At 42.7% G+C, this 13,953-nt stretch overlaps 1 protein-coding gene across 3 annotated transcripts in view; it reads right to left on the reverse strand.

Annotated features, from left to right (window-relative positions):
- The window catches only part of WIPF1 (WAS/WASL interacting protein family member 1), a 124,404-nt gene that overhangs the window by 31,473 nt on the left and 78,978 nt on the right, over positions 1-13,953 (reverse strand). Inside the window, exon 1 of one of the 3 annotated variants that reach the window (XM_055122865.1) lies at positions 8,088-8,222. The exons of the other annotated variants lie outside the window; for them this stretch is intronic. The gene's annotated coding sequence lies outside the window, so the exon portion shown is untranslated. Of the gene's footprint in view, positions 1-8,087; positions 8,223-13,953 lie in introns of those variants that run through there. 3 annotated transcript variants of the gene reach the window in all.

The following is a 13,953-nucleotide window of genomic DNA, read 5'->3' on the forward strand; positions in this document are numbered from 1 at the left end:
ATGCGAACACACCTGACACTTTCATCATCTATGCTTGGCACTCAAGGGGTTATTACGAACCTGTTCACCTCCCTAACTTCCAAATGAAAGCAAGCATTTCCTTCAATGACCAATGGCAGCCACAAACCACAGGGCCTGGAAATTGTATCATGAAGATCTTTTTGTTGTTGTTATTATTATTATTATTGTTTTAAATCGGGGGCCTTCCAAGCAATGCTCAGGGAGACTAGGAGCCACTCCTGGTGATACTCTGTCTCATGAATGGTTCAGCGCTCAGGTCCAGCGGTATTTGGGGTGACCAGGTTGCCCGGGATCAAACTCAGCTTATTGGGGATAGCCCTTTGAGCTATCTTCTGCTCTCTCAATGAGTTTACCATGTGACATTTTCAACCCCTTAATACAGTTCCTGGAGATCTCATTTGAAATGAGGGCAATGCTGAGATCTGCTGCTATGTCTTGCTGTGCCCGCTCAGTGTAACTAGTTTTCCTTATGATCTTCTGCATTCTGTTCCATGCACTGACATACAGAGAAGACGTCCTTTACAGGTTTCCAGACATCATTGTGGGGCTGGGTAGATAGTGTAGCAAATAAGGTGCTTGCCTTCATGCTGCCGACCTGGGTTGAATCTCTGGCATCCCATATGGTCCTACCCTGACCCACACCAGGAATGATCCCTGAGCACAAAGCCAGGAGTAAGCCCTGAGCATCATTGGGTCTGTCCCAAAATACAAAAATAAATAAATAAATAAAAATTTAAAATCCCAGACAGACATCATTGTGGTCTGGCTTGAGAAAAGCTGGTGCCTCTGTGAGAATATGAGACTGAGGTCGAGAGAATTTGACTTTGAGTCTTTGCTGTGCTACCCTGTAATCTGGGAGGTTAAACAAGCCTTTGACCTCTCTGAGCCTTCTTTCCCTCCCTGTAAGTGGGATGCTGCTGGAAGGATGGAATGAAGTGGTGCGTGGCCCAGGAGAGCAGGGGTTGGAAGCATGGGTCTAGGATCTCTCTCTCTCTCTCTTCCTGGAGCACAAACACATGTTCTGTTGGGGTGTGCAGTGCTGGGGTGCCTGGCACAGGCAGAACCTAGAGTGAGGAGAAGAGTGGGTAGGGACTCCCAAAGCATGGGCCGTCATTTCTTTCTTTCCTTTTTAGTTTTTGGGCCACATCGGGCAGTGCTCAGCAGCTTTATGTAGTGTCAGGAATCTAACCAAGGTCACGCCCATAGCCGCATGCTAGGCCTTGCACTGACCCTCTGCCCCAGACTGTCATTTCTTGCATGAGAATCAGCAATGTGTGTTTCGGAACCTCTTTACATCTTGTTTCCCACCCTAGTTAAAATCGCTGAAGTTGGAGGATCACTGACTTCCCCATGTACTGACCCTCACTCACCCACCTGCCCTTCACCCCAGATTCTGAATTTTTGAACACTTTCAAGAGTTAATTTCTTTTTAATAGTAATTTAAATGATTAAATATTGAAGTAGCTGAGAAAGGCTAGAGTGTTCTTAAATGTTCACCTGTAGGCTGCTTTTTATGTGTATATGTGTGCTTTCTCTCTCTCTCTCTCTCTCTCTGTCAATACAGAGAGTGGGGGTGAATATTCAATCCCAACACTGTGCTATGAATTGGCCTGTGTCCTCCCAAATTCCTATGCTGGAGTACAAAGGCCAGGACCCCAGAATGTGACTGTACATGAAGCTGGGCTCTAGGGAGAGGTGGTTGAGTTAGAGTAAGTCTGGTGAGTGGGGCCCGAATCCAAAACAATTGAGATCTCTATGAGAAGAGAAGGGGACCCCAAGGATGCCAGCAGACAGAGCAGAAGCCTCGTGAGGACACAGGAGAAGATGGCCACTGCAAGCAAGGGAGAGCCTTCCGGAAAAACTCACCAGCTGCCATCTGGATTTGGATTCTAGCTTCTGGAACTGTGAGACCACACAGTTCTACCACTAAGTGACCCACTCTAAGGCATGGCGCTATGACAGCCCAGCAGACCAACACACAGTGTCAATAACGCATGCCTGCTATTCTCAAGGACATGAGGAGAGAACTGTTTTTGAATAAAACATCCCTCCATTATCTCATCCATGATATCCCTGGTTCACCATACACTAAAGAAAGAGAAAAATCACCCCAAATCTTAGGGCATATAAGGAATTGTCCACGCTTTATAAAATCACTGAATGCATTATTTAAAAAAAAGGCCTAATTTTATGTGAGGAGCTGTTGAGGCAAGGAAAAGAATTTGTCAATAAACCTCCTGTATGCAGGAACTGGCTCTACTGGGTTTAGGGAACAGAGCTGAATACATATTTTTAAAAGTTCATTGACTTTTCCTTGATGACCTGCCCATTATTCCTCCTCCCCACCCCAACCCTCCCCACCCCCTACACCCCAATATCAATATTTGGTTAGAAATTCTGGAATTTCCTACTTAGTTTAACTACAATGCTACTAGGCCAACAACCCGATTTATCCTCCCATTAGATAGCATCATATGTAGATCCTAGACCAGCCAAAGCATGGCCTAGAAGATGGCCTGGAGCCATCTATCTAATATATAATACTGGAGGGCATCTCAGAAGAGAACATGTGTGGCTCAGGCCATTTTCCATCCACTGTAGACATGGTCTGCTCATGGCATGGTCAACTGGTACACAGCCCACAGGGGCATCTAGACTCACCCTGGAAATTCATGGTTTATTCTTCAATGTGTGCACCTAAGAAAAAAGAATCATTGTTGGCTGTGGAATGGTCTACTGTATTTAAGAAGAGACCTGTATAGTTCATTTCTTATATTTAATTTAAATTTTACTCTACATTATTTTGCATGGTGCTGATGCTGTCTCATGGTATAAAAATGACATGAAATCATCTGCTGATCTTCAGACAACTGACTTTGAATCTGGAATGAGGAGCATACTGAAAAAGTTCTGGTAGAGAAGATAAAAAGCAGGTTTATCCAGTTGTTATCATTATTTACTACCTTGAATTATTAAAAACTATAAAGCATTTTGCTATATAAATCTCGTAAAAAATCACCCATAAATACAATCCCATATAAAATGGATGCAGGAAAAGTTAGCTTTTTTCTCCCCCAGAAAGATCGAAACAATAGAGGAGTATTTTATTTTCTCCGTGTGTGTGTGTGTGTGTGTGTGTGTGTGTGTGTGTGTGTATATAAGGGATGGTGATAGAGTAATAAGTATAGGATAGAAACTATATAATTTGACAGATCTAAAGGTCTGAACACTCTCTCACCTTCAAAGCTTTCTTGTTTTTCCTTATTTTCACTTACATTAATTATATTGAGCTTTATAACATTCTTAACTCACTTATATTATATTTTTTACATGTTCTTGGCTTTTTCAGGTTATGTAATCTTTCTACTTCCAAAAATAATACAAATTCACTTAGAAAACATAAAAGTGTACAAAGATGAAAATAAATTGTATTTATTTAACCACTGAATAAAGCAGTTGTTAATTAAATTCTAGGTGAAAAAGGTTGGGGCTAGTAGGACCCAGAGATAATTCTTATTTTGATTTATTTCCTTGCAGTTTATACACACACATACACACACAACACACACAAATACACATACATACAAACAATTTTTTGGCCAATAAACAGTAACAGAGGAAATTTATAATTCCTATAACTCAACAGTGTTTTAATCAGAAACGGCTCTTAAATTCATACTGAGTTACTACCACCATTAAAAAAAAAAAAGGACTGCAAATGTATTCATTACAAAGGCAATGAATCCAGGCCAAGATACACTGTAAAAATAAAATCACTTAGCCAACTAAAATTGCTGCTAAGATCCTGAATTTTAAAAAGCCTGTAGTTTTGGGACTTCTACTCCTAATCATCCTTGATTCTTTAGAGACCCCTTTGCAAGGCACACTCAGTTGGATGTGTTTAAGATATGAACACCATTAGAGCTAATTAAGCCGAAGTTGGCTTTGTTCTTCAACTTCCTGTAAAAATGCTCAACAGGAAAATTGATGCTCACAGCAAACCACAGCCATCCTGTTTCTCTAGCACAAGCTTTTCACAGCTGCCATAGCCTGTACTTTCCAGTTTATGATCAAGAGGGGTGGGAGGGGAATGTGGGGGTGGGCATGGCGGGGGGGGGGGCTCTGTGCCCCACCACCATCCCATGGCCCTTAGCATGACTCTGACCATTTGAGAAAATTGAATACCTCGGAAGAAAGTTCATTTCTATTTCTGTTACTCTCCCTCTCCTCAGACGGGTGCAGGCACAGGGGCAAAGACTACAAGAGGAAAAGCAGAACAGAAGCTCAGCCCGGAGGAAGGAAGAGGCAGAGACACAAGCTTTCCTTCAGGAGTGAAGCAAGCGCCTGGTGGCTACTTAGTCGTTATTGTTCTTTGCAAGCTGGGCAGGATGGGGGATGCAGATTCACTGTACATGGGATGCCTTATTTCTCAAAAAGCGTTTGCTCCTTTCTCCTGAGGTCTGATATGGCACACTACCTGAAAAAACAAATTTTCTGCTCACTCATACTTTGTTTTTTTGTTGTTGTTGTTGCTCTCTGTGTGTGTGTGTGTGTGTGGCAGGCACACCCACTGGTGCTCAGGGACTATTCCTGATTCTGTGCTCAAGATAATGCTTATGGACGCTGGGGGGACCATATGTGGTCCCCAGAGAGTTGCACTGGGTCAACCACACTCAATGTCTTTCTCCCCCACTTTACCTAAACACCATAGTTTACAAAGTTGTTCATGATAATTTGTTACAGGCCTTCAATATTCCAACACCAATCCCACCATCACTGTAACCATTCCTCTACCATTGTCTCCATTTTCCAACCATACCTTAAGAAAAGGTAAGTGTTCTAACCCGGTACTATCTCTCCAGTTCCTAGTTTGTCTTATTAGTCAGGGGTGGTATCTTTTCTATGTCTGTAACTATTTCAAAAATGCTCCTTTTAAAGGCTTTAGACAAAGAGTTGGTTTATTTTGTGGGGCGATAAAGGTATTTTTCAAAGGAGGCCTTTGAAAGCATTGCCATTACTGTTACAGTTAACTAGGAACGTGGATACAACCACAGTTTTACTATAAGAGTAACTGCATGTGAAAGGTTTATATAAAGGAAGCTATTTAAAAAAATCTTCTACCATATTTGTTTATTTTATTTTGGTTTTGGGGCCGCACCTGGCGGTGCCCAGGGGCTACTCTTTCCTTAGTGCTTAGAAGTGATCCCAGGTGTATTCAGGGGACTGAACCTGACCTTCTACATGCAAAACATGTTCTCAGTCCACTGGGCTCTCTCTCCAGTTCCATATTTAATTTTAAAAGTAATGCAAATTCATAGACATTAAAATGAGAGGGAGAAGAAAAACTGAAGGGCCCACCTACCCCTACCAATGTTTAACTGTTGAGGAGGTAAAGGAAATCTTCTGATGCTTTTACCCACAGAAGTGAAAATGACCCATTTCCTCCTCCGCTTTCCCATCTCTTCCAGGTGCTCCTGCTGATGAGTTCAGAGCTCAAAGCTAACATTTTTCTAAATCTTCAACACCCTGTTTAAGAAAGTTCAGGTCTGTCCTGTGACGTTGCTTGGTGTGTGCACTGAGCATTTACTCGCCAGCACACAGGCTCCTCCACCCTTTACACGGCATTTATGTCAACACAGTTTCTTATTGTAGTCACTGAAAATATCACCTTACAATGTAAAGAGAAAAAGCACCAAAGTTAGTTCTGTCTGTGTCAAATGACCTGAAGACTTGAGAATATTTGAAGATATTTATTGTTACTAGATACATAAAGCAAGTCTCAGCCTCGTCCCTGATTCCTGAGACTAGAGAAGAGTTTCACGCTGTCTCCAACATGCACATATGAAGAAAGCTTTGAAACTACAGAAAATTTCCTCTACAGAAAATTAAGTGATCAGATGCATCTCTATGAGGTGAGCCAAATACTTTTCATCACAAAGCCCCATCTCCACAATAAAATGGGAACGATGGTACCTAGTTATTGGAAATTAGCATTAAAGGAAGTGTTTGTAAGCATCTGTCATAAAAATAAGTCAAAATAAAGCAACTAAAACATCATAAATACTCAGTTAATGTCACCATTTAGTCCTCATTAAACCACCAGAAAGAGAAAGGACAGTCTGACTTCACCCATTGTGCAAAACCCATATAAATGTCAGTAATAGAGTTCAATGAGGAAGGAGTGCATGAACAGAGTTTCTCAGAGAAGCGCAGGAGTGAAGACACTCTTGAGACTAATTTTGTTTTAGTTCTAATTTTCAGGATTGAGGTATTTATGGCAGTTGAAGAGAAGCCCTCTTTCTAGCGAGAAGTAAATGTGTTATTGTACGGAAAAATAAAACTTAGAGCAGAAATGCATTGCCGTTCAAACAACCCAAAATGTTCTGAGCAACAATGTGTTCATCAAACGTTAAATGAGCTTCCAAAGCATAAAATATGAAAAGTCTGGGTATTAGGTAGTTGATGTCCTCTTATGTTCTAGCAGAGATGGGAAAATTCCAGCCTACAGGTCAGAGCTAGAGGGTGCTTTTATCAACCTGTAGGGTAAAATTGCTGGTGGACCCCAGGGACTAGCCATAAATTCTCTGAATTTTTCAGCTCATCTGGAGAACACAAGTAAAATCCTTAAAAGTTTTGATAATAGAGTACCTGCTGAGTTGTAAACAATTAACTATGATATACCTTCCAAAAAGGATTAGAAATCCTGACTATGACTTCACATCATTGGTTAGCCTCTTTAGACTATAAAAGGAAGAGTTTTGATTATTTTGTTTTGGGACACACTGGGTAGTAGTCAGGGCTTACTCCTCGTTCTGTGCTCAGGGATCCCTCCTGGCAAAACTCTCAATTGAACCTGGTCAGTAGTTCACCAGGCAAGTGCTCTCCATATTATATTACCTTTCTGGCCCCTGAAAGGAAGAGTTTTGACCAGAGGATATTGTAGTTCAGAAGCAACATAACTTGATGAGCATAAAACAAACCCACATTGTAAGGCAACAGTTAAGGGGATGGTTTCTACAGTAAATAAATGACGTTGGGCCAGATCTTAAGCTTCTCATCCTCCCTCTCTGCCTTAGATCCTGTCTTACTCTCTCCCTTCAAGCTTCTGGACTCTCTAAGGGTCTTCCTGTTGCCTTTTCTTCACTTTACTACATTTCCATTTTTTTAAAAAAAAGATTGTATACACTAGCTATGCCACTGAATTATAGAATTTGAGGATTTGAGTAATGTTATATGAGCCTTTTAATTGTCTGGAGATTTTTAAGAAGTTATTTCCACATGGAGGAAAAAGAATATGAAATGCTGCTTCATATTCCTCACCCCCCCTTACCTCCCCACCCCAACACACACACCCTACACATCAAGTTGTTTTGGATGGGAAGTGTTTCCTTGAAGAGGTTCAGTAGGTCTCTGGGTAACCAGCATACAATTTTTAAATGGCAATATTTTATGCCAACGTATGTATCCTATTAAACAGAAATAGTTATAAGCAACGATACAGGATCTGATTAGTACTAGAAGTTGCACAAGGCTCTATTCCAGTGATTAGAATGATTAGAAACAATAAATCTATCTTTCCCCAGGAAGACCGCGTAGAAGTAGAAGTGCTTCCTTTTCCGAGCTGAACTTAAGTAACATTGAACGGCAGCCTCTGAGTTCCATGGCCCCGTCGTCTTCTCTAGACTTCAAAAGCATTCCCTGGGGCTGGTTAGTATCACAGTTCCAAGTCAGTTGTGCGGACAACAGCACTACATACTCAAAGGATGTGTTCGCTGACATAAACAGTCCTTTTCATTGGGGATGGGGTGGGGGAAATTCCTCTGAATTCAAACTTGTCTGGTGGTCAGAAGAAATTCTACCCAAATCTCGCTTACCGACTCTAAACACAAGTGTTAGGAATTGCTCGCAATCCTTCCGGTGTGAAACTCACATTCCGTACAACACAGAGCCCACATGAACCTTCACAGAATGATCGGACAACAGATCTTTCTCTATACTATGGCTCACAGCAGGCCCCTCCTTTTGATCAAGGAAATATATTAAGATAGCATATAATTTTTTCTTACCGTTAAAGGGAACTGTAGGAAGGCATGGTCAGGGGCACAGGAGACAGAGAGCAAGGGAGGTAGGAGCTCCAAGAGGGAACAGCCCCCAAAAGGCATCATCTTCTAAGGGAGACGCAGGGTCTCTTTGGGGCGGCCATTTTGGACACCCTCTGGCCCCCGGTGGAATGTGATATACTGAGTCAGAGGCAAACGCTCTTCTGTGGTTATTCACTTCCTGTTTGATTAATTTGCTGTTTGTTCCTTCCTCCTTTTGCTGCACAAAAAGAAACTAGATTGGTTTTACTGAAGAAGCAAGGCGGGTGGGGGAACCCTAAAGTTTTTAAAAGCTGTGTTCTGTGTGGTACAGCGACAAGGGGAGATGAACATTTTTATCTAACTTGCTTCTAGACACTCACAGATACTTACATGAAATGTCTGTTCACAAAACCTGGGTTCCTTTAAGAAAATTCTACCTGAAAATATTCTTACCAATAGTGACTGAAGAGTCCCTTGAGAAACAGAAGGTCCCAACTACATTAATAATTATGGTAAATTATTCCTCATTGTCAGAGCATTCAAGTGTGTGGAGAAAGTTTCAAATGCAGGTGTAGAGAGATGGCCAGGTGTATGAAGGCAAGTGAGCTTTAAAATATGACTTGGGGACAGAGATCGGAGAGACATTCCAAAGGGGTGGAGCATTTACCTTGCACCTATGAGGCCCTTTGTTCTATATCTGGCTCCACATGACTTCTGGGGCACTGCCAAGCACTAAACCACCCCAAGACTGGGTTGAGGACCACTATGAGTGGCCCTAGGGCCTTTGGATACCACTGGTGAGACCCCTACAAATTGTAAGTTTCGTGATCTAGTGACATATAGTTCATGATGGCTGAAGATCAAGCATTCTCTATGACAAAAGGTCTTATTTCTTAGTTTTCCATCCTTAGTAGGGCAATAATCACTCTCTAAGAAGATGCCTGACAAAAGCATACTCAGCGGATATAGGAGACAGGTAATTTAGTCCAGGGGTCTAAGAGAACTGGATGTGCAGTGGAGACTATTACAATGAAATCTTATGAACAATCTGAAAATGCTCATGATTTTTCTGTCTGACAGGTTTAGCCTTACATGTCCAAGAGTCCATTTAAAACTCTAAAGAACCAGTATTCATGGAAAGAAATAAAAGCAGGCATATTTTAGAAACCCACTTCACTGCAAAATTTAAAATTCAGTCCTGGGTTCAGAGAAAAAAGAGAAAAAAGGCCACTGGTTGACTAATATTTCAAAAAAATGATAGAAGAGTGCTTGACTCAGGGGTCTGTTGGAAAGAGTGGAGATATTTTTAGCTGGGTATTGGGATCAGTGGGTTAGAATGATGGTGGGATTCATGGCCAGAGGCAGAAATATGAGATTTCCTACCATACACAGAACAATCTCTTCCAAGAACTGAGAAATAATCCAACTGAAAGGTACTAGGAAAGCTGACAACTAAGTTCTTTTAGCTTCTCAAATTCTGGGGCTGGAGAGATAGCACAAGGGGTCAGGTGTTCACCTTGCATGTGGCTGATCCTAGCTTGATCCCTGACACCAATTCTGGTCCCCTGAGCACCATAGGAGTGATCCTGGAGTACAGACCCAGGAGTAAGTCCTGAGCACCACTAGGTGTGGCCAAGCCTTAACTCTTTGCCCCCAACCACCACCACCACCACCAAATTCTCAATTATTTGAGATGTCAGTCTAGTGACACTAGCAGGTGTGAGGCCAAGGCAGGATTCCTGGGAGGGGAGCTTGAAGGATTCAGAACTAAGAATCTTCTACTGTGCTGGGGACACTGAAGAGTAAGTTTACATTACTTTTTCCTAACACAAGGTCTGGGGTCAAGGGACACTCAACACACTATTCAATACACACAAGCATGGGGCAGACTGGGGTGGAGGCTCACAGCTACCATTGCCCTGTTTACTAGCCCTCAGGAAGACCAAATATGTCATCAACTACCAAGTGAATGCCTGAGTAACTTGGGGAGCAGTCTAACAACAGTTGGGTCCTCTAAAAAGAACATGAGCCATATGGTGTCTTCTCTATAAATTTGCGAAATTATTTTGAAAATCTCTAAGTAATACCCAATGCTCCCCTATGCTCCATTCAGACTCCCCTACTCCCCCATCCCCATTTAATACACATATGACTCACAGCTATTTCCATTCATTTCTAAGGGAAACTCCATTAGAAGAGAGTATTGTAGAGTATTAGCTCAGAGGCAGTGGAAACAGTGTAAGGTATAAGGTGTTTGCCTTGCATTCGGCTAATCCTGGTTCCATCCCTAGGTCCCCTGAGCACCATAGGAGCCATTCCTAAGCATAGAGCCAGGGACAAACCTGAGTACCTCTGAGCATGGCCCAAAACAGCATCCACCTCCCCCACCCCCACCTCCAAGGGAGACAGTATTAGCTCACTTCAAAAACTTGAGATTTTGCAAGGGAGTAGTAATTGTTTAAAAATGGGTTGATTATTATCCTATTTCAGGCTTAATGAAATCTTGTACATGTAGTCTTCTTTGGATATATTTATGAAGTTTCTCTTATGCATCACAATACACCAATCAGACAATGTGACCTTCCCTGCTTACAGCCTTCCAAGAGTTGTTCTTGGACTTTTCCTCTATAAAAGTCCAAAATTTTTGCTTAGTCCAAATTTTTTTCTGGCCCTCAAGAGTCACAAGATATGGCCACTCCCTAGCCCTCTGAGCTCATCTGGAATAAGAGCTCTTAACAGTCTACCTTCCAGCCTTTTCAATTCCTTAAATGCATGAAGCCCATTTGCATCTGGGAAGCTTTATGCAAACCCTCTCTCCTCAGAACATTCATCTCCCGCTTTCTTCTCATTCTTTCATCCTCTAAAACACCTCTTATGCACAGCAGATGTCAGCACTTGATTAGTTTTTTCATTGATTTAAAGGTTTATTTATGTGCATCTCCTTACCAGAATTCAGACTGTGTGAGTGAGCACAGGGATCTTGATACCTGCTACCAGTTGGGTCAAAAAAACCTCTATGTGTTGGGGTTGGGGTGATAGTATAGCAGGTAAGGCATTTGCCTGGTATCCCATGTGGTTCCCCATGGACTGCCAGGAGTAATTTCTGAGTACAGAGCCAAGAGTAACTCTGAGCATTGTCGGGTGTGGCCCCAAAATTAAAGACAAACACACACACACACACACACACACACACACACACAAAAGAAAAAGCAAAAGAATCCTCCACGTGAAGCAGCAGAACTAGAAAAATCAAGAGCCAGAGGTTATAAAACCTCCATGTGGTTCTCACCAGTCTGGGAAAAGCAGTAAAAATAAGTAAATAAATAAAAATTAAAAAAATTACAGACTGTGAGTCCTTTGGGGTCCTACAGTGACCCCAAAGCAACACAGACTAATAAGTAACAGCAACATGCCTAGAATATGAGAACATTTGTTGGTTTGATTCTGGTTTTCCAAGTCGGGTTTCCATGACTACTTTTTAATAGGGTATCTTCTCTGGTAGGAAGAATTGTTCTAGAATACTATGTTCCTGTGGTTCCAAGACACCTTCAATAGCTATGCCCTCTTTATAGTGATTTTTTCTTTCAGGGATGGGAGGAGAAATAGTACCAGATTAAATGAATATACTTATTATAAAAAGGAATCTTGCTCTTTGTATAAGTGAGTTTCTGTGATTCACAATATTGTTAGTGATGGTTTCCATGTAGATAATTCCAACACCACACCCCTCACTAGTGTACCCAAATTCCTCCCCTCAAGGAACTCCAAAACAGAATTCTCCCTCTCAACCCTCCCAACTCCATTGTGTGGGTCAGTTTTCCCATTGTGTAGCTTTTGACCCTTTGCTACCTCGCTGTGTATCTTTAAAAGATCCATATGTAAGAGAGGATCATTCCGTACCTATCCTTTTCCTTTTGACTCACTTCATTCAGCCTCTAGTTCCATCCATGTAGCTGCAAACAGCATGATTCTGTTCTTTCTTAGAGCTGCATAGTAAAAAAAGAACCCTATTTTCAAAATAGTAAAATATGAGAAATATTTCTCTCTTTCTCCTATATTTATATTTACATAAAGAGTAGTTATATGGAGCAGGTTCACTGATACCCACTCCAGACACAGAAAAAACATCATTCATGCTGTTCTAAGTCTGCCATTCACTGAGCCTCAGAGACATCTTTGGTGATGACCAATGACCCAGCAAAACCACAGGAACCCATGATCTAAGGAAGAAATCTTTGAGGAGGAGGAAGCTAGGGCTGGTTCTGGGAGGAAGGAGAGGAACTGACCACCTGGGATCTGAGACCCCCAACACAAGAAACTGGGGATGCAGAAGCCAATTGTTGACGCTGCTGGCTGAGCCTTAAATTCACTAGCATCTACATCAAGGCCTAATTTTCCATTTGGGATGGACACTAGCAAACACAGTCCTGATGTTACTAAAGGCCCTCTCATCAGGGTCCTCTCGCTGGTCATATAGACACTGGAAGTGATGTAGAAATGTGTAGTGGAAGTGAGCACTGATTATGACTGCTCCTGAAATGCAGATGCAAGGCTGGGTGGAGGTCAGTGCTTAGTGTTCCTGGGCTACGCAGGGGCCACCCTTGCTCTGTGATGGTGACAATGCAGGTGCTGGGGATTCCCCCCTGCGACCCCCCTACCCCCCGTACCTCTGACAGGTTGCCCTCATTAGAGGGTTATGACTAAAAATTCAGAATGTGAGGGGTGTTGGCTGCTTCTTGTGACTCAGTAAGAGCCACAGGAAAGAAAAACTGTTACTGTTGTTAATGGAAGCTCCCCAAATCCCCCCAAAATAACAAAAAAACCTTTTTTTCCTTCTGTTCTGGAAGGTAATGGAAGCTCAACTTGGCGCTGTGTGCATGGGAGGAACTCTAAACTCTACATGATGTTGACATGAGACAGAGCAAGAGGGGAAGGTAAGAACCCTATCAGGACAGGAGACCGAGCACAGGAAAAGCCCGATTCCCAATGGTCCCTCCCAAGATGTTCTCTTGTCTGAGCAACTAGCTGCTTTCTGGGGGACAGGCTGGGACTGGGTCAAGAACAAGAGGTGGGACCACCCCCTTCAGGCCATTGTTTCAAAGATGTCACAGCAGAAACCAAGGTAGAGGTCAGACTTTGGGGTGAAGAAGAGTTCACTTGCTCAGAGGCAGAAATGCCCAGGCCTGGTTGCACATTCGAAGACTCTGACTCAACCCAATTCCCATGATCCTGGAAGCCGGGAGAGGGGGAAGTAAGCAAAGGGGAGAGGGGCTGCCTAATGTGGCTCTCAGACCTGGATGTGGGAGTTCCCTGGAGGGCAGGCAGAGGAACCAAGGGCTGACCACTGATACCTTCCACTGCCAGCACAGGCAGAATTGGTGCATCGAGTTATAAAATAAGCTTGACTGGCGGCCAGGCACTCACTCTCTCCTTTCCTCAGCGAAAGTTTAGTCACAGAGTTCTTCACTTTATTCCCTCCATAATTCTACACTGGCCGTGAAACTTCGACTGCAGCTGCTCGGGACCCTAAGACACATCCAGTACTGACAGACATGACCATGTAGCTTCGTTTTGGGGCTGAAGAGATAGCACAGTGGGCAGGACATGGCCTGACATGCAACCGACCCTGATTCTCATCCTTGGCACCGCATAGGATCACCTGAATATTGCCAGGAGTGATCCCTGAGCACAGAGTTAGGAAGAAACCCTGAGCATTACCGGGGGTAGCTCTAAAACTAAAATGATACAAAGGGTAGAAAGTGCAATAAAAACGACTTGCAGCTTGCTCTCTTCTTCAACCATGAGAGGCTGTTGATGGTTTACTCACTCTGTTGTAAATATGCTCAAACCT

Source organism: Sorex araneus, chromosome X (assembly GCF_027595985.1).
Source record: "Sorex araneus isolate mSorAra2 chromosome X, mSorAra2.pri, whole genome shotgun sequence".
In the NCBI taxonomy this organism is placed as follows: Eukaryota; Metazoa; Chordata; class Mammalia; order Eulipotyphla; family Soricidae; genus Sorex; species Sorex araneus.